A 17,226-nucleotide genomic window follows, 5' to 3' on the forward strand; every position below is an offset into this window, starting at 1 on the left:
AGCTTAGACAAACACTTTAATCACGTGTATTTGTGTTTTATTGCGTATGAAAAGCTGGTTGCTCCAACCATTACAGGCAGTGCCATGTGAGACCTTGTCTGTTTGCATTGCCATCCATGCACAGAAACTCCAATGTCAAGCCACAGAAGCGCTTGTATGAATCATAGCTGTTAGAAAGAAAGACTTATTAGTCATCTACTTCATTGCCCTTCCTATATAGAATTATTCTATATTGTGCTGTACATTTACTACTTTTTTTTGCCAGTCTAATTTTAAATTATTGAAGAAATGGGGCTCCTGCTGCTTCCCTGGGGAAAATGTTCCAAAGCATAATAGATCTGCTGTCAAAAATATACTAATTTTGTGATATTCATTTTTCCTTTATTAACTTCATTTCATTGCACCAAGTTCTGTCTTTTCTGCAGTTTCCCGTGATCTCACTTCGAAGCGTGAGTTTTGCACCCTGCAAATAATCTGTTTATTTTCAGCTCCTACATGTGCATTTAAAGGGGTACAAATTAACCTCTACAGGCTTGTAAATCAGGCTTGTGTTTTGCAGGAGTAAGCCAATGAAAGTCCTAAAATTGATCAGTTCATTTTGAAGCAAACCATCTTTGCAACGGATCCAGAAGTAATTACAAACAGCAGCTAAAAATTTAATGTGAGCTGAAAGTTAATCTCCTAGGCCACGTTTTACAAAGGATGGCTGCACAGGCTGGAAGGAGGCATGCAGAGTTAAAGTAGGGTAAAATGTTGAGTAGATGTTGATTGTGCCTTGAGTTTTCTGGTTCATCTAGAGCATTTTAGGATACTTAGGACAGTTGAAGAATGTACAGTTTCCCAAGTGAGGTACACTCATATGTGAGCTCCCCCAGTCCATTTCAGTGCAAGCTCTACTTTAAACCAAAGCGTTGGCTTGTGCTGCCCTGTTATTTCTGCCCCACAATGGATGAAGAACATTCATTGCTCATCACAAGGGGGTGGTTTAAGATAAGACTTCTGCCTTGCATTCAGGTGAACTTCAGTAGTTCTGGTAAAGCACAGTAGCTTAGCACAAGATCTGTCAAAATTCATGGGATATTCACTGACTTGCTTGGACTTTAAGCCTATTTTCAATTGGTATCAGTTAAGTGAAAACAAAGAACAAAGCCAACGTTCTTATGTGAAAATATCTCCCATCAGTTTTGCCTTAGTTAGGTTCAGTGTGCGGGTATATAATCTGATTTAAGCTGTGTACAACATCTTGTTGTAGATACATGTGTACTTAAATGGCTTTACTCCACAGCATGCTGAGCAAGGCTCATTGCACTCCTACTTTGAAATTTGCCATTACGAATTATGTGGTCTTCTCAAACCTTAGATCATGTGAACAACTTCCAGGTGGCTTGCACGCTTCTAGCATCCATCTTTTTTTCTTCTTTCCTGTTCTTGGACAAATCTGTTTTGCCCTGGCTTTGTCCTAGCTGTCAGCCCTCTTTCTGCTGAATTTCCTATATAGTTCCAGTTTACAGGGGTCCCTTTTCTGCTTCAGACAAAGATTCAGCCATTGTATCTTAGCCCTGGAAGTGAGCACTGTCTTAAAGGCTTTAGAGTTTGTCAGGTTTATTCTGGATCTGGATCTTTATTCTTTTCCCAGAATGTTACTGTGTTTTATATGACAGCATTTCCCTAGAAAACCTTTACCGTAGAACTCGGTAATTTTGAAAAGGATAAGTTTGTTTTTATTTAACTGAGGCTACCTGTGGGCAAGAAGATAAACAGAACTTGATTTCACAGAATAGGTTGCATAGGCGTCTACTTTACAGAGGACAAAATGAATACCTGCAATGCAGCGAACAAGGTAGCAAACATGACTGTGCCCTTTACTTAACAATATATCTTGCTTTTTCTTGAAATATTTGCATCTTACCCGGACAGATTAGCAGTCCTTTGAAGTCAATGAGAAGACTCCAAATGACATCTCCTCTTGTTTCTGTGTATTCAGTTTTCCTGACTATCCAAGCAAGCCGTGCAAGAGAAGTAAGACACAAGAATATCATACAGACCTTACAGTGAAGAAAAACTGGGCACCCTAACTAATTCAGTCTTCACTAGGTTATTCAGAAAGTTGGCTATAAAGGGCAGACACCGTCTTCTGAGATAACAAATCTTAATGCACTTTCTTTGCTCCTTTTCAAGATCCGGTGTGCCATTTTATTCTGTACAGGGGAATAAAATGAAAGTCAAAACTGAATCAGCCTTTGGGTTTTGTCCCAATATTTGCTCTAATTGGCATTGCTAAGGTGACTGTGAATATATTACAAAAACTACAATCAAATGCTCAGTGTTTGAACAGTCTTTTCCATAGCTTAGCTGCTCAGGCTGTCTTTGCCTAGAATATGATCATATTGTCAGTAGATGATCATACCGTCCCTTTTGTTAAGTAGGGCTGGTTTTTAAAAGGTAATTGTTCTTTTAAAATATTAATTGAATCTTCAGACTTTATCTGACAAAGCTGACTGTGCAAAATGCATGGAACAGCTTTGGCCTTATTTTATATAGTATAACTGACCATGCATAAAATTCATGCAGTAAATTAAACCTTAACAAATGAGTCTTTTGTCCCCTTTATTCTCATTGAAATGTGGGTGAGCAGAACATACTGAAATTCCAGATATTTAAGAGACTTAACAGGATCTATGCTGAGGAGTTCAAAATACTCCTTGGGTGTTTTGGGAGTTTTTAGTTCTGCCTCAGTATTGTCTCACTCATCTGTAGACTTGCCAAGGAATAGGTCCAGGTTAAGTACCTTTGAAAATACCAGGTATGAAGCAGCTGCTAGGCATAGAAAGCATAGATTAGCGCAAAGCAAGTATGTTTTCTGAGGCATTATAATAGATACATTTGCTGAATTGAACCTCACTTTTGGAATTGTATCAGCTGAGGTAGGAATCAGGAATTGGCTTTGCAAATCAAAATGGGAGTCTAGCAGGAAAAAAAATAACCTAGCAGAGAGTAGGCTGGACTGATGCCTACTTAACACTTACGTCCTACCACATACTTTCACCCTTTTGGAGTGTTGTGTATTTTGTTATGTGGGTTTATTTAGGTATACAAAAGTTTTGTATGAATTTGTCTTTGAATGTCTGCTCTGAAAACAGTGACCTTGCAGATGGATGTGATTAATTCTACATTTATGTTGGCAGATGAAAGATTTTTGGGGGATCCAATTTAATAGCTCAGAAAAAAAAAAAAAATCAAAAAGTCAATAAAGGCAGAAGAAATATGTCTGTAACAGTGTTCAGGACTGAGGTTTCCAGCTTATGGCATGTAGCTGTCACGTTCTGATGTCATCTCTTGATCCTCAGGCAGGTCCTGTGGTGAAGCCTGATGACCTCACAGCAGTAAGAAATGAAGACATAGGATGGTGACAGTACTGGATGCATAAGGGAAATGTTCAAGTCAAGAAAAGCAGTTGTGAAGGTACATTTATTGACAATCATAAGTACAAAATAGTTCAAGGGAAAATTGATTATAATTTGCTGTCGTAGTTTGCTCCGGGAAAATTCTTATGGTATTGCAGAACAGCTTAGTGGAACGGTAACACCAACTGCAAACCTGAGTGCATTCAGAAAAAGGAGCCTTTTTTAGCAAAGGGAGAAATTAATTCTGTCACATGCTAATGAAATGTCACATCGTTAGACAGAAGAAACAATGTTGTTACCTACTCATCTTTCTAAGCTTTTATGAGTTCAAAATAGTTTTCCAAACTCTTGCAAATGAGGTAATAGGCAAGTTCTTGATAGTTGTGTGGCAGTAGATAGACCAGAGATGTGGAGTTTGGCAAGCTGTCTTCATTTGGCCATTTGGTTATCTTACGTGCAAATAACCTATACAATTAAGTGTATGTGACTCCTTCTGCTGGTGCTTCTGTCATGTCATAAATGCAGTGACCCTCAACAAAAGAGGTTAATGGCTTTCTTGTCCTGATGCCACTGGCCCAGCAGAGCTATAGAACAGAGCATTGAAGGTCTGGACTTGCAGTGTTCTTTGGCTTGTTGAAAATATATATTCTTATGAATGGCAGCTAAGAAGGTTTTAGGATATAAGATACACATACAACTCAAATTGCTGTCTTCATTATCTTTTGAGTGAGAAGTTCTTGTGTTCTGGTGAACAGCAGCCGAGTTTAATCATATATAAAATATTTGCCAGAGTAATTTAAGGCAAGTAAATATTTATTAGGGGTGCAGAATCATAGTAAACCCCAGCTGAATTTTATTAACTGATGACCTTATGCTTAATGATTATCTTATAAACGTAAACTGCAATAATCTACCTTCAAAATACGGGTCAGTGACTCTCACCACACTCTAGCAAAGGCTGCCATAGAGGAAGATGTGGAACAGGCTAAAGGGAGTGCCCCTGGGGCCCTGCAATTAACACATCCTGAGTGCACAGCTTCCGCAGCAGTGCTTACTCTGCACAGCAGAGGCATCAGGAAAACTTGCATTGTTTCATGGTTTTTCCACTGACAACATTCATGGTTGCTGCAGTTTAATTTATGTATGCTTTAGATGGAGAAGCTCCAGGCCTTTGTGAGTAAAACTCTAGGAAGTTTAAAGAACTGTTTTTCCAAGCCTTAGCATGAAATTTTCAGGGAGGGTCACCACTGCTGCGTGACAAATATGTGCGTAGTAAAACGGAGCAGACCACTGACCGATGGCTAGAAGAGACTGAACAGTTCACAGTTGGAGTCAGCTGCTGTCTGTCGTGAGTGCCCTGTGCTGAGGACTCATGAACTGCCAGGTCCCATGATCCTTTCCTCTACCTGCTCCTTCATCTTTCTGTCTGGCAGCCTCTTTGCAGCTGGCAAAGATCTCCGAGCAGTGCATGAAAGACTGCAGACAAACCCCCCTGGGTAGTTTAGCGCCACTGTCCTTGATCTTCCTTTGCAATTCATGGTCTTCAGTGAAGCAAAGGGCCCTTGTGCCAGATTTGTGAATCAAGGTGAATCTCACTTCACCTATAAATCTGCTGGGGTTGATGGAAATGGCACACATACATTTACTGTAGGATTTACTGCCACTGTTACATGAGTGGTCTACAGAGAAATCCCTTGAATTTCCAGCAGGCAAATATATTCTTAAGTATAAAGACTTGAAGTTGCCTGTTCCTTAGCTCTGACACGACTTTAAGATCTGCAGGTAAGAATATTTTTGTGCATTTTGGAAATACAGCAGTGAGCGCAGTTTCGTGCATCTTGGGGGTCAACTGAGGAGCCTTATTAGCTGAGTACTGCCTGCATACCACACACAAATTTTTCCCTTCTGCTGATATTATTGAAAAATTTGCTTAAAAGGAATCACTGCACAGAAATGTCAGTATGACATCTTTAGTCCTTGTTGTTTCTTTTTTTTTAAGATCAGATTAATTGCAGTTTTGGAGGGACCTATTCAGGCCCATTCTTTTTTAAAAGCTTTAGTTGTGTCGAGTGGATGTCATCAGTAGAAGATGCTGTGTCCTATCTTGCTCATCCTCAGTTTCCTGAGGTGAAGGCCTCACAATGCCTTTCATGTTAGGGAAGGAGAGGAGGAAATTGTGGATATGGGTACCAGTATCCACCCAAGGGACAGTCAAAATTAAAAAATAGCAACCTGCATTAGGTTCACAGTAAAGCTCCTGTACATTAAGGAGCCTTCTAAAGAAAATGGCCTTCCATAAAACGTGGCTGGCAGGTGTCTCTAGCAGAGCATCCCTATGGAAAAGGGCTGCCAGCGACACAGAAGAGCAAAGCAGATCATCAGCCCGACCAACTGTGTGGCCTGAGGACTGAGAGGACAGGTGTGACTTCAGGCACTTATCCCACAGTGGCTTCCCTCTCAATAATCCTTTTCCCAGGGCAGAATCTGGTAGAAGGATCCCGAGCAGATCTACAGCCTCCTTCCCACTGCAGGACATGCTATGGGAGGGAAGAAGTGATCCTGAGGTTATTACAGTTCTGTCATACTGCCCCATTAAGTGTGATGGCTTATTGCTATTTTTAATCTAATTCTTTTGTGAGAATGGAGGTGATAAAACAAATTGTTTCCATGCTTCATTCACACACCTAATGGGAGAACTGAGGTTGTGCCAGGGGATGGTGTGGCACTACCTGAGGGTGGCGAGGCTGATGGGAGCATCTGTACCACTCCTGTGGGTGCAGTAGCACATCTGATACGCCTGCACACCAGTATGCAGTATGAGGAACAAGCGAGACGATCTGGAAGCTTTGGTCCTTTCCCAGAGCTGTGGTGTCATTGGTATTGGTGAGAGGTGGTGGGATGAGTCCCAGGGCCGGAGTGCTGCGATGGAGGGCTGTTGGGGGGTAGGTAGGGCCAGTGAGGTGGTGGTGCTGTGCTTTATGCAAGGGGAAGGTGGAACTGTGCGGCCACTGCCATTAGGGGGATGTGGTAGAGAGCCTCTGAATGAAGATTTAGGGGATGGATAGCAAAGGAGATGTTGTGGGTGTCTGCCATCAACCTCCTACTGAGGACAACAGCGTGGATGAGCTGTTCTTTAGGCAGTGAGGGGAAATCTTAAGACTGGTCATACTCATCCTTCTGGAAGACTTCAGCTTCCCAGGCATAAACCAATAATATCGTACTGCCACGAGAAGTAAGGCTGGGAAATTCCTAAAGCATATTGAAGATAACTTCCTGTCCCAAGTACTGAGCGAGCGGACTAGGAAGGGAGCCCTCCTGGACCTGATGTTTGCTGTGGGAGAGGTGACGGTAGGTGGCTGTCTTGACCACAGTAATCACAAGTTGGTTGAGCTCAAAACTTTTGGTGTAAGGAGAAAAAAGGTCAGCAGGGTTGCCACCCTGGACTTAAAGAGGGCAGACTTCTCAGGGAGCTAGTTAGCAGTATCACCTGGGAATCAGATGTAGAGGTTTTAGGGGTCCTTGAGAGATGGTCACTTTTCAAAAGATGCCTTTTAAAAGCCCAGGAGCAGGCAATCCCACTGTGCTGCAAGTCAAGCAAATGGGGCAGAAGAGCAGCCCAGCTGAACAGGGAACTCTGCCTTGAACTAGAGTGGAAAAAGAAAATCTGTGACCTCCAGAAGCAAGGTCGGGCTTCATGAGGGGCGTACAGAGATGCATCTGCAAGGGAGAAAATGAGAAAAGCTACAGCCCGACTTAACACTGGCCATGTTGTGTCAGAAATCTAAAAACTAATCTAAAAACTAAATCTAAAAACTAATCTAAAAATCAGCTCAACATTCACAGGTCCCTGGGGCCTCACAGGATTCACCGCAGCATGCTTACCAAAGGAGGTGGTGGATGTTGCAGCTGGACCCCTCTCAACATTTTATCAAAGGTCATGGAGGTCTGGGGAGGCCCCAGCTGACTGGAAGCCAGCCAGTGTTGCACCAGCCTACAGGAAGGGCGTGAGAGTAGACCCAGGAACCTACAGAGCTGTTGGTCTAACCTCAGTCCCTGGAAGAGTTACGGAGAAGATTATCCTTGGTGCTATGGCAAGGCATTTATAGAACAAAGCTGTTATCGGGCATAGTCACACATCATAACCAGCTGGTCAAAAGAGGAGATTCTCTCACTCTGTGTAGTGTTGGTGTGGCCTCACCTCGAATATTGGGTGCAGTTCTGGGCTCCGCAGTACAAAAAGGTTGTTAAGGTCCTGAAAGCATCCAGGAGAGGGCAACAAGGCCGGTAAAAGGGCTGGAAGACATCCTGTGAGGAGAGGCTGAGGGTGCTTGGATTGTCCAGTTTGGAGAAGAGGAGGCCGAGAGGTGACCCCACTGCTCTCTGCAGCTCCCTGAGGAGGGGAAGCAGAGGGAGGTGCCAGCCTCTGCTCCCTGGGAACTGCTGATGGGATGCTAGGGAACGGCACAGAGCTGTGCCAGGGGAGGGTCAGACAGCATGAGGAAAAATGACTTTTCCATGAGGGTGGTCAAACACTGGAACAGGCTTCCTAGCAAGGTGTTTGATGCCCCATGCCTGTCAGTGTTCAAGAGGCATTTGGACAATGCCCTCGTTAATATGCTTTACCTTTTGTTTAGCCCTGACTGTGTCAGGCAGCTGGACTAGATAATCTTTGAAGGGCAGTGAGGCACTGGCACATGTGCCCAGAGAAGCTGTGGATGCCCCATCCCTGGAGTTGTTCAAGGCCAGGCTGGATGGGGCTTTGGGCAACCTGGTCTGGTGGGAGGTGTCCCTGCCCGTGGCAGGGGGGTGGGACATGGGGATCTTTAAGGTCCCTTACCAACCCAAACCATTCGGTGATTTTATGATTCTGTGATTGAAGGTCTTTTCCAACAGGACTATTCTATTCTATTCTATTCTATTCTATTCTATTCTATTCTATTCTATTCTATTCTATTCTATTCTATTCTATTCTATTCTATTCTATTCTATTCTATTCTATTCTATTCTATTCTATTCTATTCTATTCTATTCTATTCTATTCTATTCTATTCTATTCTATTCCATTCCATTCCATTCCATTCCATTCCATTCCATTCCATTCCATTCCATTCCATTCCATTCCATTCCATTCCATTCCATTCCATTCCATTCCATTCCATTCCAATGCAAGGGAGTTGCAAATTGTAATTAGTACGGGGTACATCAATAAGAGTTTCCAAATACACATATTTGAAGTACACTGAAAAGCTGATGTTTGTTAATGAACCCACTTTCATCCCAATTTCTGGTCATATCTAGTTATAACTCATAATGACAGAACCTCACGTCATGAACCTTAGGTTCATTTGTGCTTTCCCATGGTTTTCATCGTAAGTCAAAGAACATCCAATTAAATGTATATATGTGACCTTGTAAAGGGTGTTTTGCTGTGTCAGCAGAGGTAGGAGAGACCAAAAGTGAAAGCAAAGATCCTTATCAGAGATCAGGGATTGGTCAAACTGAGGTGGGGATCTGCCCCCAGCATCCAGATAGAAAGCTAAAGGCTTTAAGAGTCCTGTCAGTAGTGAGCTGAGAGATCAGAGAGAGATGAGCAGTGTGAGAGAGAAGTAATAAGGCAAGTAGAGGACTGATGGATTTTATTTCCCTATTTGCACTGAGAATAGGAGAAGTCTCCTATTGTGTAAGAATAGACTACTCCAAGAGAAAAAAGGTAATTCAAACCAAGAAAAGGCATGAAGGGTGGACTATTGATGAACCTCCTGCCAGGCAATGAATGAAATTATAAGTTTGCTGTGGATGTCTGATGCTCCAGATTCTGTGCAAGTGATATCATTGAGCCACGTGGGTGCAGCCACTGCGGTTCCAAGAGGGGAAACTAAGGCAAGAGATACACGGTCTCTCAGTGTAATTTGACCTTTCTGCATATTATGTTTATGTTTGTTCATATAGCTGCTCAGTAATTAGTTCTGCCAGCTCTTGGTTTCCATATGTCTTAAGGAATGACAGTATATTCTCAGATTCACTTCTATTTTTACTAATCAAATACTCGTAAACCTGTCCACTGAAAGAATAAATCAAAAATTGTCTTTTCTTCAGCTTTCTGTTGGGCTTTTCTGTATTCCTGACTATTAAAGACACTTCATTTTTCATGTTCTCCTTTCCTACAAACAGTTAAGCAAGTTTATAGTTCTGCATAATTTAGCTATACATGTCTTACATTAGACTCATACAGAGGAAATCATGACAAATTATGTAGGAGGAAGATTTCCAGTTATTCAAGGCCTTAAGTGATGAAATTGTATAGAGATTTATATTTTTATTAAGCAAAATTGTGGTATCTCCAGAGCATTTCCATTGCATATGAGCTTGAATATACATGAGAAAATCATTATCAAGGTTATCTACCTGAATTTCCTTTGAAGAAATGGTTATACAGGGTTGGAAAATAACATCTAGCACCCATAGCTCTTAGGAGAGAGAAAGGTAACTCCTGACAGTGTGGAAGGTCATCAAAGCAGACTGCACGTTGTCTACTGCCAGTGCGAAAGGAAAGGAAAAATATTTTTAAAATAAAGAAAATGGCAGGGGTATCTTCCTCAAGAATTTGGAGCAAGAGAAATCCTCGTTCTGCAGGGTGGTCGCTACTTGTAAACGTGCGTGGTGGCTGCAGGCTGGCCTGGCCCAGCTGTGTGCCCTGTCCTTGCTGCACCAGCCCTGTTCTCCAGCTGACTTGTTTTATGATGAAGGCAGAAAGTGTATCAGCCGATGGATTGCAGTCTGGGGTTTTGCAGTCAGCAGCGGTGTGCACTGAATAATTGTCTTTCCTTCCAAACCGATGTACTGAATCAATTTTACGGTGTCCTACCAGTCCCATCGAGCAGGGAGAAGATTCCTTCCAGGCCTCTGCAGGCAAAGAGCTTGTGTGATGGAGCAGAAGTCCATCTATTACCCAGCTAGCCCAACTACAAATAGAGTTGCTTTTCTCGTGGGTACAAAGGTTAATCCAGGGAGGGCTCCTGTATGGTCAGCCATGCCCCAGGACGTCAGTGATAATCCTAACAGAAAGGAGCCTTCAGGTACAGAGATGATCCAGGGTCATGTGTTCATTCACCGAGACTTCCAGCTGACTCCGAAAGTAGATCTGTGCTCAGAAATGTGTCTCAGGAGGAACATAGAGCACGTTTTGTCGGTCTGGCCATGAGGTCGAATGTAGCAGCAGTATTTCCTGCACAGTTATGTCTCTGAAGCAATGATGTGGTTTGGAAATTTGGCAGAGAGGGTGGTTGTGCCAAGCACCCTGTGTCCTCGTTGTCCTTTGTGCAACTGGTAAGCCGAGACAAGCAGTTCTCAGTCTGTTGGAGATTTGTATCTTATTCTCCAAGGCTGTGTGTAGGGTGCTGTGGAAATGAAGTATTTTTAACACTTTGCAGCCAGGAAGGGCTTGGCATCATCACCAGGTAGTTTCAGTTCCTCCACGATGCAAGGCAAGATGTCCCTGCAGGCACGTGGAGGAGGGAGCACGGGGCTGGTTTCATCAATCATCAGTCCAGTCCAAACCAGAGGGGTGGGTGTATGTCTTTCAGCACAAGGAAGGCTTTTATACCCCTGGTATCTTTAAAAAGTCTTCATGTCTGCCTCCTTCATGCCTCTGTGTTCTTACTTCAGTCTCTTCCAGTAGCTCGATTCCATTCCCAGAGGCCTGAAATGAATAAATCCAAACATGCTCTATTTCGGCTTATACCCCATGGACAGCATTGCCGATGTGGCATTTCAGAGACTGAGGGAAGTGAGCCACATTTGCTCATGGAAAGAAAAAAAAAAAAAAAGAGAGAAAGAAAGAACTGCAGCAACAGAATGACGTAAGGTTTATCCTGCAGGTTCACCTCGGGTTACAACCGGATCTAATTCAGCATGCTCTTGTCAGTACGGCTTAGTTCATTGGAACCAAGAAATACAGTTCAATTCTGCATGCAGCTAACTCCCACATAAAGCATCAAAACCTTTCCAATCTAAATTTTTATTGCGTTTTTTTTTTTTTTTCTTCACTTGAAGAACTGTTGGGCCTGAATAATGTGGGTTTATTTATCTGTCTGGTACCGAGTGAAAGTAATTTCATGAATTTGATTAAAGAACCGTCTCCAAGTAAAGGGGAGAATCGTGCATTTAAAGGAGATGTTCCCACCCATCAACTGCTAATGAGGTCACACAGAAGAACATTGCTGGTTGGGGCCTCTGTGCCTCCCTGGGGCGCATTTCCTCACCGGGAGAAGGTCCCAGTCCGCAGCCGTATTCTAGAGCAGGGTTTGAGATAGTTCCTACAGCCAGTGATGTGCTGAACTGTTTCTTTGTTTTCATCTCAGTGCACTCTGAGGAATGGCTTGCATGCATTTCACAGCAGTGAGGTTTTTTTTTTATATTTTTCTGTAACAATTCCACAGATTTCTTCCATGTCACAGTGTAGTGGCAAGCTTCATCAAAGGGCAGCCCCTGCAACTCCTGGAACTGCAAATGATCTTCGCTGCAGACCACGACTCAAGTTTGTGCGGCATGTCAAGCAGCTCAGAGAAGTGAAATAATGCATCTTGGCCCAAATCTAGGGCAAAGTGTTTTTACACACCAAAGGAAGTAGAGTTGATGTATGCTTGCTGCCTTCATCTTCAAGTGCTGCTAGCTACTGGCAGTCAGAGCAAAAAAATGTATTAGAAAGCAAAGGTTTATGGTGCAGTCCCAAGGCGGTAATCTTTTTTTTCTTAAACGGAAGTTTTATACAGAAATCTCTTGATTGAACTTTAGTGTTAACCAAACATTGCTGTGTTGGATCTGACCCAGTACATTGTCCCTGGCAGTGTGCAGGAACTGGCCAGTGGCTAGCTATGAGGTAATGTGACAAAGGGGGTATTTGCTTCTTAATCCCTGGCATTTAATCATTGCTTGTGTCAGGAAGTATAAATGTTTGTCTTCTGTTGCTTAAAGAAAGCAAGGTTCATTAAGGATTATATTCTTTCTTTTTAAAACAAATGAGTTTCTAATGGGAACGTGCAAGAATTCATTAACAATCTAATGAATATTCTTAATAGTTCTTTTTGGTCCCAATTATATTATACGGCAGACAGCTCCACAGGGTAAACTGTACTTTAGGTTTAAAAAGGTAGAACAGACTTTTCATTACTCTCTTTTAAATTTGCCTTTCAGTTTTAACCTTCCTGTTTAACTTTTCCTCTCTATCTCAGTAATTAGTTTGTCTCTGGGCTTCAGTCTATTCTTTTTCTTCTATTATGAGGAAGCAAATAAGAATGGTTCGTTTTCCTTCTTTGTGCTATTTATAATTTTTATGCAGCTATCCTACATCTATCCTGCCTCTCCTCATTTACCGCCTCTCAAACAAAAATCACTCTTTCCCCACAGAGCTGATTTTTGAAGACTCCTGGTCCTTGCTGACTCCTGCACCCAGCCCTTCTGTGGCAGCTTTTCCTCAGCCCTGTGGCTGGCACTGGCGGCTGCAGCCTTGATGCCAGCTTTACGCTTGTTTCCTTTTGTTTCCCTGGTCGAAGAGGGTTTCTGCACCTTGCCTTGAGTTTTGAGCCATATGCCTGACATTGCCATGTCTTCAGGAGCGATGAGGTGGCATCTCCAGGCTGCTGTCACCAGGCTGAGATCACACAGCTGTCCTGTCTCCGTGATGGATTTGTCTAACTCTCTCCAACGCGATCCCACGTAATGAAAAGCCTTAAAATAGAAAGCGGAAGGGAACAGAGAGGAGCTTTAATTATTTACTGGCGAGGTAGAATCCATACCTTTTGTAAAGAGACTTCTTTTGTTGTTTTTTGGTCTATTCAGTTTTCATTAAGCCAAATTTAAGTCTTTGTGCTCAGCATTGATTCAGATTCTAGGGCTGATTAAAGAGGCTTTTGAAGGAAGCTGTGCTTTTTCTTGTTTTACCTAGTTAGTTTTTCCGTTTACTAAATGGAATAAAAATACTCCATAAGCAATTTTCATTAATTTAGTTGCAGTAGTGCTGGGAGGTCCTGGCTCAACGTCTTAGTTGCTCTAAGCACCCAGTAATGTGGCACCCACCATGAAGAGACTAAATAGAGGAGGCTCAGGGGGGATCTGTAAATACCTGAAGGGATGGAGCAAAGAGGACAGAGCCAGGCTCTGTCCAGTGGTACCCAGTGCCAGGGCAAGAGGCCATGGGCACAAACTGGCCCACAGGAGGCTCCCTCTGAACACCAGGCAGCACTGCTTAATGTGTGGGTGATGGGGCATGATACTGGTTGCCCAGAGAGGCTGTGGATCTCCTCCTTGGAGACCTTCAAAAGCTGCCTGGACATGGGCCTGGGCACCCTGCTCTGGGTGGCCATGACTGAGCAGGGGGGTGGATCAGATGGCCTCCAGAGGTCCCTTCCATCCTTAGCCTTTATGAGAAGTCAGAGGAACCAACTGGCTTAGGGAGAGGGCAAGGAAACTCTTTCCAAGCACCACAAACACACATGAGGGCAATAAGAGAAAACCAGAAACCGTGGGCTAAACTGGAAACTAAAAGTGCCTGAATGTAGCTCAGGGGTCCTTTTTATTTTTAGGCCCAATTTGTAACCTTTAGCTGCGATGGGTGGGATTTAAACATAGATTTAGTGACCTGGACAAAATGCACTGCCTTCTGAACTGGTCTGTTTTTCACCATACTCTGAGGCCCACAGCACTGCAGGTAGGTGATGGAGATGGCCTGCCCTTGCCTGGGTGAGCACCTTGCCCTGGCAGGGTGTGCAGAAGGCTGCCAGGTGCCATCCCAAACCCTTCCTCTTCTCTTTGGGACCAGACACGACCTCCTGAGGGCACGAGCTCCCAGCAGGGTGAGAGAGGGCCGGGGAGATGGACTTTGGTGCTCCCCTTCCTTGCACTGCTGCACTTAAAGCCAGAAGCAGCTTTGCAATTCCTGAGCAAAAAGCTTAGTTGGTTTGTTTGGGAAGTTAGCATCTTCATATTATGTGTGGCACCTATCAACATCGCTGTGTCCACAGCTCCTTCACAGAAATAGACAGCAATGTGAAATACAGTGAAGGTTCAGAGAAACGTCCTTGCTTTATCCTCACCGTCTTGATGCCATTAGCAAACTACTGTACATAGGGGAAAACATGTCTTTAATAGTCCTGTCTCAGCTGCTGTTAATTTGATTTCCCTCAGGTATTCAGTGTTGAGTCGCAAAGTCCCGGAGCAAGACTTTCTGTAACAAGCAGTACAAATAATTTACGCTGTAATGTCTGAGGTTCTTAGATAAAGCATGTGCTATTCCAAACAAAGCAAAATGAAAAATATCTTTTATTTGGGGATAAACAAAATGAATTCAGAGAGGGGAGAAAGAGCTGTAAAAATGAGGATGTTTATTCAAAGCAGCTTTGTGGTATCTGACAGCAAATAGATTATGTCCAGACCTGTGCTTAGTTTCTACGCGTACACATTGTATATTTATGTGTGGGCTGTTTGTCATGATGCATCACAGGGCCATGTTAAAATAATTTGTATGTATTCTTGGATTATTACAGATAAAATATTTTTTCAGTCTTATCACTTTTCCTGTGGAAGTTGTTAGTTTAGTTTATGCTTTCAGCTCCATTCCAGCTGTAAATGGAGAGAGTAGTTCCTCTTTGATGTGAACTGAGCAAGTGTGAATTAGGCACATCATTGTGTCCCTCTTGAGACCAAGCTGTGTTTGTTTGCATTATGTAAATTTGGAGTAGTGCAACTGAAAAGAATGGATTCTACCCCAAATTGTCGTTTCCCCTCCCTTTGCTAGAGCCACTCACTTAAAGGTGGGATTTTCCAGTAGGACTTTATTGTTGTAGCATTGGTTCAACTGCTATGGTAGTATTGCTGGGCTTGCACAGCTTTGCAAAAACTAAAATTGAAGCATTTGAAGAAGAATTAGGTCATGACCAAGTGCGTTTGAAAATGCCATGCTAATTATTCACAACTTTAAAATTAGTGAATGAGTTTTTTCAAGTTTGCTCTGTTCCATAGATCCCATTGACATTTAAATGTAATTCACTTTATCACCATGTTATATCGTAAAATCCAGTTTCTAGTGTTTTCATTAGCTGGAAGATGTTCTGTATTACAAAAGGAAATCATTCTTCGGGCTTGGAGAAAAAGGGAATGCAGTTACTCTGTTAACACTGCCTTTCTACAATTCACTAATTATTATTTTTTTTAATCTCACACTCGTGTTAGGAAGGTTTGGGGTTTTATTTTTAGCAATCGTTGTTTAAAGTTCCTGAAATTCTCCAGAAGGTTTAAGATGAGTATTTGATTGGACTTTCAAAGTCGCCAAATCCTAAATGCTGCATTCCAGCCTTTCAGCCTTTAATCGTCTCCTTTCATATGGAAAGTGTATGCTTTTCCTGAAGGTGCTGATTCCTCTAATCATTCCTTCCTGTTCTGATGAGTTTGCACCTTCTCAGAGAAAAGTGCTTGAGAGTGATTTTTTCCTCTGAGATAGTCTCTACTCTGGTTTGGATTTCCATAAATCAGAGCTAAAGGGGAAGTTTGCAGTAAATGAAATATTGCTCTGAAGATCGGGAAAATCACACTGTAATGTCTGAGCGTTTGGAAATACGTATTTTTCTTGGGGTACCAGTTTTCACTCTATTCAGAGAAGGGCTTTCATGACAGCTGCAAATGTCTCTTGTAGGTGGTGGCCGGTGCTGCCAGTTTTCCAACCCTCAGGAATGGCGTGCACAGGGAGATTATTGACTGGAGTGATGTTCAGCTGGTCGTGGGTTAAAAAAGTTCTTTCTCTGACAATCACATTGCTAATTCCCAACTGATTAATTGACTGCATTTCTATAAGCCGTATTCCCTCTTTCCCCTCTTTCGCTTATGCTTCATCTTGTTAAATTCAGCGTGGCATTAACATGACTCACAAATCGGGTGGGTTTTTTTTGTTTTTTTTTTTCCCCTGTTTGATGTCTGCAAGCAGCCAGGGTATGCGAGGCATTTACTGCCGGCATTGCATAACTCCTCGTTTGGCTGCCGTGAGCAACCCAACCGTGCCCGGGGAGTTTCATGCGCCTTCCTCTGCAGGCTGAGCCGCGCAGCTGATCGTGACACCCATCCCTCTCGTAAGATGAGCTCATAGTCTAAATCTGGGTTACAAAGCGGGAAGACCGTGCTGGAGGAGAGGCGTTGTTTTCCCGTGCTCCCCGCGCTCTTCTGGAAGCGGAAGGATAGCACCTCTCCCAGCAGGTACAGGGCAAAAAAAAAAAGATCGGATGCGCTAAAATAAGATCCACGTCACGCCGTCTCCCGAGCGTGGTGGTCATTTCTTCCTCGTCAGCCGCGGCTTTGCCCCTTCCTCAGGTCTGCCTGGGGCTGTGCTGCGAGCAGATTGCTCGCCGAAAGCTGCCATCCCTCATCCCAGCCTCTCCGGCTGACATTTGGGATTTCTCCACAGGATGGGTACAGCAGAGGGAGCAGTAGGACAAGCTTCTTCCAGGCTGTCTCACCCTGCCTGCTCCCTCCCAGCTGGGGCCCCCGGGGATGCTCAGCAGCATCCTCTTCTGTCCCTACTCCCAGCAGGACCGAGACCCAGTCCGAGGGGCGCGGGGATGCCATCGGGTCCGGAGGCAGGCAGCAGGAGATGGCTGTGTGGCTGAGACACCCACAACAGCTTCTGCAGAGCCCTGATGCACTTCACAGGGCAAGGCTTTTTGTGTAATTTTGTGTAACTAGTGCTTTTATGTAACTGATCTGATGAGATTTCTGCCATTGCCCTATATATTAATGCTCCAATAGTCATTGCCAGTTCTGAGACTTTTAGCCTTCCTTC

The 17,226-nt window shown here is 43.4% G+C and overlaps 1 protein-coding gene across 4 annotated transcripts in view; it reads left to right on the forward strand.

Moving 5' to 3' along the window:
- The window catches only part of DTNA (dystrobrevin alpha), a 218,689-nt gene that overhangs the window by 21,123 nt on the left and 180,340 nt on the right, over positions 1–17,226 (forward strand). The window contains exon 1 of one of the 4 annotated variants that reach the window (XM_072034652.1): positions 3,369–3,462. The exons of 1 other annotated variant lie outside the window; for it this stretch is intronic. The gene's annotated coding sequence lies outside the window, so the exon portion shown is untranslated. Of the gene's footprint in view, positions 1–3,368; positions 3,463–16,460; positions 16,644–17,226 lie in introns of those variants that run through there. 2 more of the 4 variants (XM_072034662.1, XM_072034651.1) reach the window with 2 other exon arrangements.

This window comes from Anas platyrhynchos, chromosome 2 (assembly GCF_047663525.1).
Source record: "Anas platyrhynchos isolate ZD024472 breed Pekin duck chromosome 2, IASCAAS_PekinDuck_T2T, whole genome shotgun sequence".
In the NCBI taxonomy this organism is placed as follows: Eukaryota; Metazoa; Chordata; class Aves; order Anseriformes; family Anatidae; genus Anas; species Anas platyrhynchos.